Source organism: Chenopodium album, chromosome 14 (genome assembly GCF_948465745.1).
Source record: "Chenopodium album chromosome 14, dcCheAlbu1.1, whole genome shotgun sequence".
Lineage (NCBI taxonomy): Eukaryota > Viridiplantae > Streptophyta > Magnoliopsida > Caryophyllales > Amaranthaceae > Chenopodium > Chenopodium album.
Genome location: NC_137847.1, coordinates 7,736,071 through 7,754,028, shown reverse-complemented (window position 1 = coordinate 7,754,028; position 17,958 = coordinate 7,736,071). Strand labels below are relative to the sequence as shown.

The window sequence follows — 17,958 nt, the reverse complement described above, 5'->3', positions numbered from 1 at the left end:
GTAGGGGGCGCGCTCCAAGCGCCTGGAAGCACTCGGCTCCGCCCAGCCTTCTCCTTTTTCTACTGACAAGGACTCCCTTGCAGTATCTATTTTTGCTCGGACCTCCTCTGACTTGACAAAGGCGCTATTAGAAGATGACGAGGCCGAATCGTCATCAGAACTTTCCCCAGAGCTAGGGGACTGCCGGCTAGGGCCAGCAAGGTCCTCCCCTAGACTCTCCTCCGACGCCTGTCTGTTCTGAAGGCTCGGCCTGGTACTGACTGTCGGCTTCCCGTAGTATAGAATCACTGGGGGTGCCGCTTGAAGAAGACGGAGAGTAGTAAGTTGTCGGCTCCGCCCAGCCTTCTCCTTTTTCTACTGACAAGGACTCCCTTGCAGTATCTATTTTTGCTCGGACCTCCTCTGACTTGACAAAGGCGCTATTAGAAGATGACGAGGCCGAATCGTCATCAGAACTTTCCCCAGAGCTAGGGGACTGCCGGCTAGGGCCAGCAAGGTCCTCCCCTAGACTCTCCTCCGACGCCTGTCTGTTCTGAAGGCTCGGCCTGGTACTGACTGTCGGCTTCCCGTAGTATAGAATCACTGGGGGTGCCGCTTGAAGAAGACGGAGAGTAGTAAGTTGGAGTTTGGGGAAGGTCAGAAGAGGGGTTTGGGGGGTGCTCAGAAATCTCACTAGCTGGCACCCTAATGGAGCCGTCTGAATTTGGAGTCTCACTGTCCGAATGGTAAAAGGAACCATCTGGCCTATATCTCCTTGTTGTCTGCTTTGTTCGAGCCATCGTGTCCTGCAGATGCACAGATACTGTCGGATTTGGAGATGTACTTAAAGGAAAGTTCTCGAACGAGCATTCGACACTCCTAGTTCTAGATTCAGTCGTCCCTGGTGACCGGCTGATCGCTAACCTAGGTCGTGCCGTGTACGTTTGGGAATCCATTTGAATAAACGAAAAACACAAGAAAAAATAAAAGAAAAGAGCATGCGGTTACCTTAGAAGAAGGTATTTGAGACGCCTGGTTGGCTGAAGCAGTCGGTAGGAAAGGCCGAGTGTCGGATGCTTGACAAAAGTCAGGGTCTTTAAGAGTCTTTGAGAGCCAAAAGTCCAGAGATTCTCCAAGATTCGCAAAGGTGTGAAAACAAAAATGAAGTCAAACCTTCCTATTTATAGAAAGGGGAAACCCTAATTTTTCCCCCCAAAATGTAATTTGAAATTCCCCCCAGTCATGTGATGACATCTGTCACAGGCGTCACGTGCAATGCACGTGACCCCTGTGAGGGGCAAATGATTTGGGTATTTTACCCGGCCAGGTGGACCAATCAGAAAGCGCCACGTGTCCTCAGTAAAGGTGTCATTTGGATCTATGAGATGATGACACGTGGAGGGCGGACATTCTCCTGTCCTAAGCAGACTGATGGTCCAGATTCAGACGGCGACGCGTGTCACCCAAAAAGATGCCCAAAGGCCTTTTGGGCTCAGTGACACGTGTCACTCAGGCATTGCCTCTGGAATGGCGGCCTTCAAGGGCCCAAATCCCGAGGCGCCGTTTTGCGGCGTGACCTAATTCCTAGGTCACCAGATCCTAGGGAGGGCACACTTTCCAAATGGACCCTATAAATAGGGACATTCTTACATTTATGACGAGACAGAATAGAGAGAACACACAATACTAGATAATACGTCACTTACTACAGAGTTGTCATTTTCAAGAATAGACAGCATTTTACCTGAGCTTGGAATCCGAGCAGATAACTTTTCTTCCGCACGTTTTATTACCGAACGCTTTCTAACTTAATCTTCGGAGGCGGACCACCGACCATCCGGCGGTCCGTTTGCTTTGCAGGTACAGGCGTCCTTTGCTGAATCCAGTCTCAGTGTTGTAACTCTCCCAAGGGACAAAAACCCCCGAAACATCTATGATTAAAGGCATCTTCTAACTTTCCCACACTTCTGTTTAATTAACCTTGTCCTGTTGCTCATTGTTGCTTTTCACAATTGACCCTTGCTGTCTCTGTTTTTTGCGCCTGCTATACACCAAAAGGGGTGGCTGACTTGGTTCCTTGGAGCCATTGACCTCGTTGACTCGTTCCATTACATGTTCTTCCCAAGTTGCTTCAAAATTAGGGAGCTCTTTCCACTTAAGTAGGACCTCCACCCCTGTAGTATCCCCTTTTCTCTTCTGTCTGACCTCAAGCACATCCTCTGGTGTTGTTTTGTTCATTTTAGATCATATTAGCTTTATATTGTACATAATTATGTATGTGAATGCTGTGCAAGTATGATTTTGGTGTTGTTTTGTTCATACTTTTTTATTTAAAGCCTAAAGGATAGTGTAACTAAAGAGAATCCTCACTTTAATGCTGTAGAATAAGCTGGGAAATGGGTTTTTTTTCCATGAAATATTTATACTCTGTATTTTTCCATGTTATGTTGGTTTGCCATTTCATGCTGAGGGAATTTTAATTTTGGCATGATATTAGCCAGCTTAGATTCTTTTTTTCCTTAGTTTAAAGTTCAAACCTGTAAGTTGCAGTCTGTTGCAAGTTGTGGTGTACTGGTGGTAACTGTTGTAGCAACTGTTCTGTCTAAAATAGACCTAAATTTTTTTGTTTTCCCAAAATAATTTATTTTAAGTTTGGCATGATATTAGCCAGGTGTATGTTAGACGTGCTCTCTAGATGATCACAAATTCTGATCATATGAGTGACAATTAATAATCTCTTTTTGTCTATCAATGTAGATGTAAATTAGCCTGTTACATATCTGGTTTGTGACAATAGGAGATTGTATTGTGTTACTTTGATTTCAAAGTTTAAATTGGAGGTACTTTCACTAATTGATATGGGTTGTTTGAGTGTGAGTTTTGGCTGGCATATCTTTGTATTCACATACCAACATATAAACACATGGGTTTTGATTTTATATAGGGGAAGTATATGTGAAATATTGATATCCTTGAAAATGCGTTGATTTTCTTCATTCGTTCCTCTTGCTTTGTGATATATATATATATATATATATATGCTGCAAATACATCATACTGTGAATTTTGCGGAGGTTGTCCATTAAGTACCCCTGCCCTCTTCCCCCCTGCCAGACCCATATGTTCCTCCCAAAACCCATTTGCCAGAGGTCAATTTAACAAAAAATCAGTTTTTGTACAAAGAATCTTACCTGCTTTTATTTCTCATACTTATTAGTTGTTAACTGTAGATTATGCTTTCATGTTTCTTATGACATGATCAATTATGTAGGTCCCAACTGAATGTCGTCTTGCTTTAGTTGATGAGTTCAGTGGGAACTCAGTGATTGTGGCCGATGGAGCGACAGAACCTTGTCCTAGTGGAGTGATTCATAGCAAGAAAATGAACCGTGACATCTATAAAGTTAGTGTTGACCATGTTTACAGTGATTATTCTCACCTAAATCTCCTAGAAGAGACTGATGACGGTATCACCAAGTTGGGTGAGGCGAAAGGTTATTTTTTGGGGTGGCCGGCAGATTTAGTCTTCTTTGCTGATGAGGTAATTCATTGATATGCTATGTAATGATCTAAAATATTTGTAACTGAATTATATTAATATTTATCTTTTGTTTGAAGGTTATGACTTTGGCAAAAAAAACGGATAATGAATTGGTGTAAACCAAAGAGAAAGTTGATAGTTGCGGACCTATCAACTCATAGCATTCAACTATTAAAGGCAAAGGCATAACTATTCCGAAAAATATTGTTGAGAGTCTTGGTGAACAGTGTTCTATGTTGTATTATTGCATGACTTCAGGAAGTGGAGATTATGATACTACGACAACTCCATTGAAGGCTCCATTGTTTTATCAAAAGGAAGACACAAATTTATGTTACTAGTGATGATGTCTCTGAATTACTACGAGGAGCATGGGCTAATATTTCATTAATCCATGTCTACATATTGTAAATACTAACATTCATTTAAGTTATTTGAATTTGTTTTACTATGAAATATATTTTATTAGATCCATTTATTATACTAATTATTTATTTTTTCTGTAAAATGCAGGTACTTAATTGAAGAGCGTATCTCATTATTTCAGAAGACTAAAATCAAATTCTTGTGCCCCTAAAAAATTTCTGCAGCTGAAATTAAGAAAGGTTTCCTTGAAGTCCAAATGTATTTGAAAAATGCTTTTGTTATAGAATTAAGGAAAAAGGATGCACAATGCAAATTCATTTTGGCTCCATATATGGAAGCGTATGTACTACTGATCCTTGAAATCTTTACTTTTTCATAATTTTATTATTTTAATTATGTGAATAATACAAACAAGTTTATTGAAATGTAGGAATCATTGGGTACTCTATGTGATTGATTTGCGTATGAGTCTTGTGTATGAGTTTGATTCTGTTATTCAATCACCTTCGAACGCTCGAAACTCAGAGTTGTCCAAAGTAATGAAGATGTTAGTACACAACATTCCTAGTACTACGTATTCATATGCATGTGATTAAAATTTATTTTTCATTCGTTTAATCTAATAATGTTTTTTATGATTTTTTTTAGACCTTACAATGTATATAGGTCACACCTTAAAGGAAATGTTTTCAAAACGAGTAAGCCACAATTACTACACATAAGAATGGAGGTAAGTGTATAATTTTTGCTTTTTTGTTTTATTAGTAATGAAAGTATTATTTAATATATTAAATAATTGTACGTAGTATGTTCATTTGAATTAGTGTGCTCAACAATGAGGTGGTACCGAATGTGCTTATTATGTGATGAGATATATGTATGAGATAGTATCTTTCTATAGCGATTGCAAGGGTAATTTGAAAGAGGTTAGTGATGAGATATATTACGAGTTTTGGTTGATGTTTTATTTTTATAAAGTATAATATATATACACGTATTTTTTTTTCCAGGAGTATTTGGCAAGACTTACAGCCTACAACGATGTAGAATTGGATGAGATTCGAGAACAATGGGCTAAGTTTTTTAGGCTTAATTTTTTGTTGAAAGACTAGTTATCTTATTAATCGATGTTATGAATTATCGCATTTAGCTTAATAAAATGATATAACACATTTTTATATATCTACTTTAATTTTATTTAGCCTATTGGTTATTGTTATTACATTTCTAAATTATAAATCAATGCCTTTTTAATTCAAGTTTAATTGTTTTTTGGAAATTAAAGTATAATTAATTTTTTTATATTGTATGGTTATGGATGAATAATTCGAGTTGTGCGGAACTATTTAGAGTGTTTGTAATGTATGGAAGTATTCGTAGTACGTGTTTTGTTGGTTGAATTGTAACAGGTTATAACCCATCTGACGATGGGTCATTTGGTAGGATATACTACCAATTTTGTATTCGAATCAAATATATATATATATATATATATATATATATATATATATATATATATATATATATATATATATATATATATTAGTAACTGGCGTAATCCAGTGCTAGTTACTAATAGTATTTTTTTTTAAAAAAATATAAAATATATTCGTAACCGGCGTTATGATTTGCCAGTTATTGATAATACCCTTATTGTAACCGACGTAACTTAATGCCAGTTACAAATAGTGTACTTTTTTACTTGGAAAATTGACTTTTTGTAACTGGCGTTGGGTTATGCTAGTTACGAATAATACCCTTATTGTAACCGACGTAACTTAATGCCAGTTACAAATGGTGTGATTTCTTACTTGGAAAATAGACTTTTTGTAACTGGCGTTGGGTTATGCTAGTTACGAATAATACATTATTTGTAACTAACATGAGCCGGTTACGAAAAATTTTCACTAGTTGTAACGGTGGCATTCGCAACCAACAATGCCAGTTACAAAAAGTCAATTTCGCCAGTTACAAATAGCACTTTTTCTTCTAGTGTTTCCATATAATATCTTTTCTATTTTAGTTATTTTCCTAAGATCCTAAGATATCTTGTGATACTAGGACTAGGATTTGTATCTCCTATATATTTTCCAATGTGATTAATGAGAAGGCAAACAATTCTATTCCAATTAATTTCTAATTCTCTCTAATTTGTCACTTCTCCTAGGCGGAGGTGCATGATTGGGCCGTGCATACTCGCTAGCTCGGCGAGGGGGCGGTGTGGGAGGGTGGTTTTTGATGCTAGTTGATGAAGGTTGTCTATCAAAGGTAGCTTTGGAGGCCCTGGTGGTAGATTTTTAGGTGATTGTTGTTTCTTAATAAAGTTGACAAGTATAAAGAATGAAAGGATGAAGAAGAGTAGTGATACTAACCAAAAAGGCTCCATTTTTGTGTTTTATTTTTGATTGATTTTATCAGTTAAATGGAACTATTTATACAAACATGTGGGAGAATAGTTTTATTTATTTATTATTTTTTAATTTAATTTAATTTTATTTTTTTGTTTATTTTTTGGGAGTATTAAGTACTTGTATATAATTTATGGGATTAGATTGATAGAACTTGATTCATCATTATTAACGTTGGAGTAACAAGTGATGCTGACATATATACGTACGTAGTAGACAAGTTGATATTATTTTTTTTGAATAGACGTAGTAGATAACTAGATATTATAAACATGTGAAAAAAAAAAAAAACATGTGGAAGAAATTCTTTTTTGTTTATCTATAAGAATATATGGACTTGATTTATTTATTTATTTATTTTTTGTGGCAAGTGACATATAGATGGAACACATAAATATCAAAACATGTGGGAGTAATTCCTTTTTTGGTTTAATTTGTTTATAAGTATATTGGGAGTAGCCGAGCAAGTATTGACTTATAGTAAGAATTAAGTTTTTTTTTGGTCAAAAATCACCCTATAAAATTCAATATATGTGATAAACTACTGAACTATAAAAATATTGTAAAAAACTACCTAGTAAAATATGGTAAAAGACCACCTACTACGTCATGTTTGGAGTTATAATATAAATAATCATAATAACATTGATTTATTGGACCAACAACTAGCATAGTTTAATAGGATAATGCCTTGGGGGATAATACACAAGACAAGATCAATACCCGTCAACATTGTCATTTTGTTTGAGTTTATCAGATAATATTTTGTCAAAAATGAGACAAAATAAGATAAAATAATTTGAAACAAAAGACCATTAATAATTAAACATACATGTAAATATTACAAGTAATGAAGTATGATCCCAAGATCACTTATTTGAAAGAAAATACGTTGTATTAGACTATTGCCATACAAAACCAAGATGGTTTATTTATATAGCAACAAAAATACTATTTATATCATTTGAAACCTGAGAAAGTGTATAGCAAAGGAATTACTTGCAAGTCATTCTTCCTCCTCCCTACTATGCCAAAAGTCTCATCCATGTCCAATTCTTCGGGTCCAATCCCATAAGGTAACTTCCAATCAAAATGATATAGCAACATGGCTAGCACGAGCTCGATTGTGGTGATACTTAGTCCCATTCCTGGGCACACCCTCCTTCCAGAGCCAAATGGAATTAGCTCAAAATGCATTCCCTTGTAATCAATTGAAGATTCTTCAAATCTTTCGGGATTAAACTCTTCTGGGTTTGTCCAATGTTTCGGATTCCTTCCAATAGCCCATGCATTAATGAAAATTCGGGTTTTCATAGGTATTTCATAACCATCAATTTCACATCTCGCTAAGGACTCTCTTGGGACCAAGCAAGGGAAAGGGGGATGAAGCCTTAAAGTTTCTTTGATTACGAGTTTCAAATACTTGAGCTTATCTAGACTTGCCTCATTATTAATTATTGTCTCACTTCCTTGCAATACTCGTCTCACCTCATCTTGAGCCTTTGCCATCTTTGTAGGATTCTTTAACAACTCAGAGATTGCCCACTCGATTACTGTTGAAGATGTATCACTTCCACCACCAAACAACTCCTACATAATTTACATTAATGCATATAATCTTATTCTATAATAGACATTATAACTAAGTGTGTGACATCTTATTAGAATTATTACTTGCCCCTACATAATTTTTTGCTTAGTTTTATAAGAATATGATCTTAATTTATGTTAGATTTTATTAATTTGCATCGCAATCATCAAGAATTACTTCTTCCATTGAAAATAAGTAAAACCCTAGGATGTGACACGAAATGAACATGATGAAGCCCTTGTGATAAAGAAACATAGAGAAAGAAAAATCACCAACGATAAATATAACTCCTAAAAACCAAAACCAAAAAATGTTTCACTTATTTATAAGCAGAGGTAGACTGAAGGTAGTAAGACTTCTAGTTAAAATGACTAAGACTTGTTCACTTCAACTGAAAAATAAATAAATTAATATTCAGTAAAAATAATTTCATTTCAGTAAAATTAATTTCATTTCAAAAAATAAATAAATCCAGTTCAGTAAAAATTAGTAAACTCAAAGAAGAAATATAATAGAAAATAAAAAAAAATAATTTCAGTTCAGCAAAAAATAATTTAAGTTTAGCAAAAATAGTTTCAATTCAGTAAAAAATAAGGTGAAATGAACAGGGCGGCCTTATACATATCAAAAAACAATTGATGCAAGCAATTAATTTAGCGGAACTTACCACAACTATGGCCTTGATGTTGTTGGTAGTAAGAGAAAAATCGGTGTTCGTAGGTTGTCTTTGTGGAAATTTAGAAGAACATCAATCAAGTCTTCGTCTTGGTCTTTAATACCTTGTTTTTTCTTAGCCATATGCTCTTCAATTATAGGATCCATCAATGTGTCAATTCTCTTGACAATATCTTGAAGTTGCCCTTTCATTCCACTAATTGTACTTATAAATTTCAATGATGGATATAAGTCTCCAATTGAAAAGCCAGATGATGCTGCTGCCATATCTGCTATTAGTGTTTTAAACTCTTCTCCATCTTTGTCTTTTTTGTTCATTCCAATTCTGATGATATAAAACTTGTGAGAATTCGGCTAATATTATTGAAATCTAGGTAAATGCTCAACTTAATATGTAATTAAAAAAACAAGTAATAAGTATATTTGTGTAATTAGACAATAAAACATGGTGATAACAATTTACAAATACTTCCTCCATTTTATTAAATCAAACTTTTGAGATTTCATTTTTATAACTTTAATAATATCTTAATTTAAGTTGTATCGTAATAAAAATTATAGAAAGTTGATATAATATAAGTATATTTGGAGACAAATCTAATAAGGTCTTAGATTTTTTATTTTATTTTATTTTATTGTTAGAAACTATCTAATAAAACCTAGATTTTGTGGAAAACTTCTTTATAAATAAAAATGTTGGAAGAAACTACCTAATAAAGGGAATAAATTGTTATAATTTAAAATACTACTTTGGGCATTTCATTTGTTAGTCCCATATACTATTTTGGGCGTTTCAAAATGATGTACCCATTTTGAATATTTCCTAACATTATTATAAGGTGAATAATTTTCATAATCCATGAATAATTAATCTAATTGGGTGTTTAAAGAATCAAATAATTTTGATTGGTTAATGTATGTGCTAGTGGATTGCTGACATGGCAAATTTTTCAATCAAAATTTATTATAGGCGATTAATTATAGCCAATAACCATAAATAAAACAAGAAAACACAAAACATTAATTACAAAATTGCAATCAAATTCCAAATTACTAAGATTCCTTATTTTCTTAACTTAAGTGATTGATTCCAAAGGGGACTAACAAAGTGAAACGGAGGGATTACCTATGACCAGATTTCCACCATTGACCTAACAACGTTGACTCACCTCAAAACACCCTCAAAACTACCATCTCATAGCCTGAAAATAACCCCGCTGACTCGGAATATCCCTAAACCACCTTGAAAACAGTCTTACTACCTTGAAAACAACCCTTGCGGTGATTTCAAGGGTGTTTAGTGGTGGTTCAATGCCGAAAAATTTGGTTAACAAATAGAGGATCTTTGGCCATAGGTAGTATATTTTACAACATTTCACTTACCTTTTATTAGGTAGTTTTTTATAGTAATTTTTTTTGTTAGGTATTTCTCATAAAATTTGGGTTTTATTAAGTAGTTTCTCACAAAAAGTCTCAACATCTTAAATAACCACTCCATATATCTTTTCTATTATGAGTAAACTAAAATAATTTAAACAGTATAAATGGTGTAAAATTCCAAATTTTACCATAAAAAAAAAGGAAATATAATTTCCTCAAAAAAAAAAAAAAAGGAAATATAATTATCCCTTAAGAGTGCCACCAATTTTGAATTACTCCATCCTATATGATTACTATCAGTATGAGTATCATTTTAATTTGCACCACGTTTGTCCATGTTAGATTATTCCATACACAACAAATACATACGAGTAGTATTTCATTATACTATTTGTGGCTGATTTACTTAAATATTATTGTGATTATATTTCTTTCCTTTGATGTAGGATATTTTCCACACCGAGGCCAAAATTCAATTATCCAAATACGTGTGATGTTGAACTTGAACATTGGACCTAACTTAGCCATTAGCCTTAAACGTGTGATGCAAAATCAGACAAAATAAGTTCAATTAAATCGATTGATACTTCACAAAAGTTCAAAAAAGCCGGTTTACAATAGGAAATTTTGTCAATAACTACCAATTAAAGCACGTGTTTTGAAAACAACTACCTATTAATTTTTTTTTTAAAAGAACTACCACAAAGATATAAAAAGTTTAACTAGCACTACCACTTTAACAATTTTGGCTAAAATCTCTGGTATTTGGGTCTCACTTTTTATCACTTTTTACCTTTATGAAGGGTAATTTAGTCAATTTAGATGATGATTTTATGAGGTAAAGGTAAAAAGTAGAACCTACATGCCGAATATTCTAGTTGGAATTATTAAAGTGGTAGTGCTACTTAAACTTTTTACAACTTTGTGGTAGTTCTTTTAAATTTTTTTTAATAGTCAGTTGTTTTCAAAACACGCACTTTAATTGGTAGTTTTTGACAAAATTTCCTTTACAATAATAGTTATTGAATGGCGATATTGTAGCCATTACCTCTCTTATTTTTCCTGCTTTTATTTTGCCTCCTGCCTTCAAGCGATAGTGATGATTTCAGTATGAGATTTGTTACCTCCCTTTAATTTCTTTTAATTTTGTTTTTTCTATCTCCTTTGTTCTTCAATTTCACTCTCCATTCTCTTTCCTCTTTATTTCTCACCCAACTTTCTCTCTCTTTTGCTCTCAATTTCTCTTTTTTGTTCCCAGTTTCTTTCTCTTTCGGGATCAATTTTTCACCATTACAAATCCTCTCAATTTTCTAGGTTTTACTCTACTTTTCGATTCCTAATTTTAATTTTTTGCATTTTTCTTTTGATTATGTAGTTCCAAACGTATCAATGAAGAAGATTAGTACAAATCCATCACATGCAAATATGTTTTTTGAATTGCTTTACGGTATATCAATATGATTTATATGGTTTTGCTTTTGTTGAATTTTGATTTCAATTTTTAATTGCGTTACTTTCGTTGTTTTTCTGTACATTTTTACTTTTAAATTGTGGAATGAAGAAGACTAGTAATGTAGCTTCAAATAAATGACGGAGATTTATCGTGTATTAAGGGCCTGTTCACATTTACTTAATTTCAGTTCAGTTCAGTTCAGTTCAGCTCCAATCAGTTCAGTTCAGTTCAGTTCAGCTCCAATCAGTTCAGTTCAGTTCAGTTCAGTTCAACTCTTAATTTCCCTCTCTCATAAAATATTCATTTCAGCTTAATTCAGTTCAGTTCAGTTCCAATCAGTTCAGTTCAGTTCAGTTCAGCTCCAATCAGTTCAGTTCAGCTCAATTCATTAAATGTGAACAGGCTCTAAGTTTTGTGAAAATAAAAGGGTCACTTTTGTGAAATAAAAAGAGTCACTTTTGTAAAAAAAAAAAAGGTTACTTTTGTGAAAATACGGAACACTTTTACAAAAAAAAGGGCCATTTTTGAGAAAATATGGGTCACTTTTGTGAAAAAAAAAGTCACTTCTGTAAAAAAAAAGGTCACTTGTGTGAAAATATGGGTTACTTTTGTAAAAAAAAAGGGTCACTTTTTTTTTAAAAAAATAGGGTCACTTATGTGAAAATATTACGGTTTACACACGTAAAAAGTTCGATGTACAATAAAATTATTGTAAATCGGGGGCATGCAAAAGTTTTTGTTATACTTTGCTAATAGAATAAATTGGTTGAATAAATATGTGTGATACTGTGATGTTGAACTTGAACATCAAATAATACTTGCAATTTGCAAAGTATCAATCAATTTTTTCACATACAAGACAAAATAAATCGTTGACATTGACGTAAAATCCAAAGTAATATAACCCCTAAAGCAGGATCCGTGAATCAAATTTAACTTATCCGTGAATCAAATACTGATACGAAGTACTTGATATTTTACAACATTTTGTATTTAAAATTTTAAATAGGTAGTTTATTACAACATACTACATCCGTTTGTGAAAGTTTGACTCACTTACTATTATGTGGTTAAAATAAAATAAATTTAAAAAAAAAAAAATTTAAATAACAAAATATTCAATTAACTGAAACTAAAACAGAAAACTGATGACATAATCCTCTCTCCAAACTGTATATGTGTCGCTTTCTTATAAAAAAAATTTCCGCCAAATGCACTTATAATGTCATATACTACCTCGGGATCATATTATATGTAAATTTGGGGTATTATTTGTGAGATATAAAAAATTCCAAAGTTGCATGTAATACGGTCCGGAGGTAGTACTTATATTTTTGTTTTTGTTTTTTTTTTTTTTTTTTTTTCTGAGGAATTGGTTTCATTTTTAATCATTTTCATTTCAATATTTTGAATGTGTCAATAAATAAATACGTAAATATTTTTTTTTGTTGGAATAAATAAATTGATATCAAGCTTAGACTTTTTAGGTGACTACGATTTTTTATTTATTTATTTATTTTTTGGTTTTAATGTTATTATTAATTTTTTTAAAGGATGCTATGAAGTAAATGTTAGCATTGTTTTGTGTTTTCAAGGTGCTTCTATTTAAAGTACAAGTATTTTTATTTTGTATTTTGAACACTTAGATATGGCGTATATAAATTGGTATGCATATGGTTTGATTAGATCACATTGGCTTTCATTTTTAGATTTTGTTACTCATGTAATTTATTATGATAGTTAGATATTTTTATGATCTAATTTATTAGTATATGCGGGAAAATAAATAATAGAAATAAGCTATTTCATTTCAATAATTTTTGTAATCCGTGCATAGCACGGATCTAATCTAGTAAGTTAATAATGCAAGATCGGACAAAATAAGTTCAATTAAATAACTATTGACACATCTATTCAAAATTTTTTTTGACACATTAGGTTTTTTTTTAAAAAAAAAAATAATAATTTCATTCACAAATAAGACAACTTAGATGACAATGATCACTTAAATGATAATAAATTAATAATATTGATAGTTAATTTTTTGGAGAGAATTATAAGAGGATAGTTGATACGAAGTACTTGATATTTTACAAAATTTTGTATTTAAAATTTTAAATAGATAGTTTATTACAACATACTACATCCGTTTGTGAAAGTTTGACTCACTTACTATTATGTGGTTAAAATAAAATAAATTTGACCATATTTTATGAATATATAATCAAAATAAATTAAGAAGTTTGATCTTATTAGTTTCCTTTATGATACATTTTTAGATATCAACTTTTTAAAAATGTTACTTATACATAACCGAAATTATTAATGGTCAAAGATGTTTATTATAGGTAGTAACAAAGTGAGCCGAACTTTCAGAAACGGAGAGAGTATTATTTTATATTATTAGTAATTTCTCACAAAAAAGATTTTTATTAGGTAGTTTATGAAAAAAATCCTAATTAATTTAAATTAGAATTTTTTGACAATTATAACCAACAATTGTTGCTGTATTAGAAATTACTACCAACAGTTTGGTTTTTTTTTTTTTTTTTTTTTTTTTTTTAAATTTACCACGTACATTTTTCCAAAACACTAAAATTTCCTACCACTTTGACCAACCCCTCAAAGATGACGTCATCCTTGCTATTTCACTCCGTTTTCTTTAATTTCTTCACTCAGTTCTCACTTCCTTCTTCTTCCACTTCCATCTAAATTGAGGCATAGCTTGAAATAAAATTGCTAGAAATCCTTTATTTTTTTTTGAAGATTCTAAGTAAAAAAAAAAAATGACTTTCAAATCCTTAATTTTTTTTATTTTTGCAATTTGATGATTTTAGTATTTGTGCAAAATTAAAAAGGAGATAAAGAAGAAAGACCGAGTATTGAAAGAGGAAGGAAAATGAGGTAAAATGAAGACCGTTTGTGGGCCTCCCATGACGTCATCTTTTAAAATGATGTAAAGTTTTATCATTTTCAAAAAATATAGGTGGTAAATTTTAATAATAATAATACGAAATAACAAAAAAAAAATTGTAGGTGGTAATTTCTAAAACAACAACAGCAATTTTAGGTAATAATTGTCAAAAAATCATTTAAATTTTCTAGTTTTATAATTTTAGCAAAAAAAAAAAAAAAAAAAAAAAATTTACCCACATTAAATTAAAAATGTTGTTTTTTAAAAAAAAAAAACATTCCTCTGTTCTTTTTTTACTTGACCTGTTTCTTTTATCACGTTTGCCAATGCAAAACTTTGACCGTTAATAACTTTAATTCTCCATATATAATTAAAAAAATATAAGAGTTATATATTATGATAGTACTTATTGAGACGAATTCAAAATGATCCAACATAAATATGTTTTTCCTTACATATTATTCACAAAACATAGTCAAAGGAGAGGTGGTGAATAGTGTAAAAGTCAAAGCAGGTCAAATAAAAAAGAACGGAGGAAGTAAAAAATTATAAAGTTAAAAACACAATTATTTAAAAAGTCATTTACCAAAGACGCAAAAAATACATCCATATTAGACAAACGTACCTTAAAGTGATGTTAAACAACATAGAAATATATCTTGGTGCTAACATTAACCACGGAGCCAGACCGAGAAGCTAAAAACTTGACAAAATCCACCACCTCCTCCTCTCTAATGGGCCGAAACGCCTGAACACGGCGGACCGTAAAGAGCTCGAGGGTGGCGATCTTACGAACTTGGCGCCAGTAGTCCCCATAAAGGGCAAAGAGCGATGTCACTAGAGTTATAGAACACTACTTGTGGCATTAAAATTGATGGCCTATTACATAACAAAGCATCACGAGTTTTCATCACTTCTTTCGCCATCTCCGCCGAGGAAATGATCACCGTAGACACTTCCCCTAGGCGGAGGTGCATGATTGGGCCGTGCACACTTGCTAGCTCGGCGAGGCGGCGGTGTGGGAGGGTGGTTTTTGATGCTAGCTGATGAAGGTTGCCTATTAAAGGTAACTTTGGAGGCCCTGGTGGTAGATTTTTAGGTGATTGTTTCTTTAAAAAGTTGACAAGTATAAAGAATGAAAAGATAAAGAGTAGTGATACTAACCAAAAAGGCTCAATTTTTGTGTTTTACACTTTTATTTGTATGATTACTTGATTTTATAAGTTTAATGGAACTGTTTATATAAACATGTGGGTGGGAGCACAGTTCCTTTTCATAATTTAAGTATAAAATATATATGGGAGTAACTAGATTTTGATTTAATGATTTATCATCTTTAACGTTGGAATGGCAAGTGATGACAAATACAGATATATAAACATGTGGGAGTAATTCTTTTTGGGTTTATCTTTATCTTTATCTATAAGAATATATGGAATTTTGTAAGTTAAATTATTGTGGCAAAGTGACATATATAGAACAAAGGAAATTTTGTCAAAAACCACTCGTTAAAAATACTTTTTTGTCAAAAACCACCCACAATAAAATATTTTGTCGGGACCACCCAATTATTAAATTTTGTTGTCAAACGCCACCTGATCCTACATTCCGGCGTTGACTTTCCCCATGTGACTTGCACGTGATTTTTAATGACCTCTCCCCCTTCTTTCTGGTTTTTCCATCGAAATTTTTTGAGCTCCTCCACACTCTCTTGTCTCTCCTCTACTCTCCATTCAATTACTTGATATTATAAAACAAGGAGGAAAAATAGAGTGCAATAAGGACACTCAAGGTGGAAAGTAATCAAAGTATCATACAAGGAGTAAAGCGAGCAAGCTCAGCTAGAATCCGAATTCCGAGAATATTCCGGTCGTCGAAAAAGTTAACGGCAGCGGCGGCAGAACCAAGATGCATCTAGATCCCCAAAATCAAGGTCCATTGTTAGGGCCTATTATTGTGTATAGTGTATAGTTATCGGGCCTATCTCATGAGCCCTAATCTATTTGCTAGGTTGTATATATACGCTTTCTATACTCTAATGAAAACCACGGAAAATTATTTCGTGACATGGTATCGGAGCCAATATACTCTAAACACTAAAAACCTCTAAACTTCTACTCTATATTTCTGACATTTTACTCTGAATTTCTACTTTAAATTGCTACTCTACATTACCGAATTTCTGAATTACTACTTAGATTGTTGAATTTCTGAATTTTTCTCTGAATTTTCGACCCTAAATTGCTGTTTTTTTTTTCGTAATTCTACTCTACAATTCGATCTCTCAACAATGGTGAATGGTGGATTATCTTCTTTTCTCTTATCTAATGAATTGAAGCGTCACTCTAAGTCCCAACTATATTGTACCCACTGCAATCGATCGGGACACGATTTTGACGGTTGTTTCCTTGTCCACGGCCTCCCCGATTGGTGGCTAGATAAATATGGTCATAAGGGGCAATCTTTTGCTTCTGCTCTGTCGTCTGCTCTGTCTGTTGCTCCTCTGCACGTTGGCGCACCTGCTGCTGCTTCCCCCATAGCACACCCAGCGCTCGTTGTTGTGGGAATCCCAGCAGGGGCGTATTCTGCTCGACCCGATGGTTTTCCATCGGGCGCTGCCCCTTCTGCTCTGTCTCTATTTGGCCTCATCCAGGTCGCGACGTGGACTGCCCTACAGGATGGGAGTCGTGCTATTTGTGCTGCCTCTTCTCCTTTGTCGTTACTTCCTACTTCCGTCACTACTCCTATTTTGGGTGGTGTACGTGTTCGGTTCTTCTACAGATTATATTGTTGATGATTATTTATTATCGTCATGGATTATTGATACCGGTGCATCCCATCATGTTACCGGCAATGAAAAATTCCTACAAGATGCTCACTCAATCATTTCTTGTCCCGTTTGTCTTCCCGATGGCGCTAAGGCCATGGCTACTAAGGAGGGTCGTGTTGTCTTGGCAGATGACATTACTCTTGAAAATGTTCTATTTGTTCCGATCCGCAATTAAATTGCAATTTGATTTTGGTGTCTAAGTTGATTGATGACTCTAATTGCTTTGTCCGATTCACTAATTCTCTTTGTGCTATACAGGATAAATCCTTGGGGAGCTTAATTGGAGGTGGTGAACGAATAGATGGACTATATTATTTCCGGCGTCTCCCGAAAGTATATGCAATAACGGGTCCAAAGATTTCTATATTTGAGTTGTGGCATCGTCGTTTGGGGCATCCGTCAGAGAAAATTGCCAAATTGCTTCCTACTATTCGAGGTAGTACTGGTACTAAGTGTTTACATAAAGCATGTGAAATTTGTCCTCTAGATAAACAAACGCGTGACAGTTTTCCTGATAGTGATAGTCGTGCTAGTCATGTTCTTGAAATGATACATTGTGATTTGTGGGGACCGTATAAGACGGTTTCTACTTGTGGTGCTCATTATTTTTTGACTATTGTTGATGATTTCTCAAGAGGGGTTTGGGTGTATTTGTTGAATGATAAAACTGAAGTTTATTCTTCTTTCTCTCCTTTTTTTCTATGGTTAAAAATCAGTTTGATGTTACTGTTAAGTGTGTAAGGAGTGATAATGGAACCGAATTCAAACACATGCTTCCCTATTTTGATGAACATGAAATTCTATTTCAAACCTCTTGTGTC

General features: G+C 33.3%; 1 protein-coding gene and 1 pseudogene across 5 annotated transcripts in view; one reads left to right on the top strand and one right to left on the bottom strand.

Moving 5' to 3' along the window:
* LOC145579997 (uncharacterized) overlaps positions 1-5,133 on the top strand; it is a 29,654-nt gene extending 24,521 nt beyond the window's left edge. The window contains exons 7-13 of one of the 4 annotated variants that reach the window (XM_081637311.1): positions 3,251-3,520; positions 3,598-3,927; positions 4,034-4,225; positions 4,317-4,433; positions 4,535-4,616; positions 4,711-4,812; positions 4,897-5,133. The gene's annotated coding sequence lies outside the window, so the exon portion shown is untranslated. Of the gene's footprint in view, positions 1-3,250; positions 3,521-3,597; positions 3,928-4,033; positions 4,434-4,534; positions 4,813-4,896 lie in introns of those variants that run through there. The other 3 variants (XM_081637312.1, XM_081637309.1, XM_081637313.1) reach the window with 3 other exon arrangements.
* Positions 5,134-7,002: 1,869 nt separating this feature from the next.
* LOC145579996 (ibogamine 10-hydroxylase-like) lies at positions 7,003-15,265 on the bottom strand (annotated as a pseudogene). Its single transcript, XR_014099254.1, has 3 exons — positions 14,933-15,265; positions 8,553-8,885; positions 7,003-7,884 (listed from the first exon to the last, which is right to left on the bottom strand). The product of XR_014099254.1 is annotated as an ibogamine 10-hydroxylase-like (transcript).
* Positions 15,266-17,958: the final 2,693 nt, after the last annotated feature.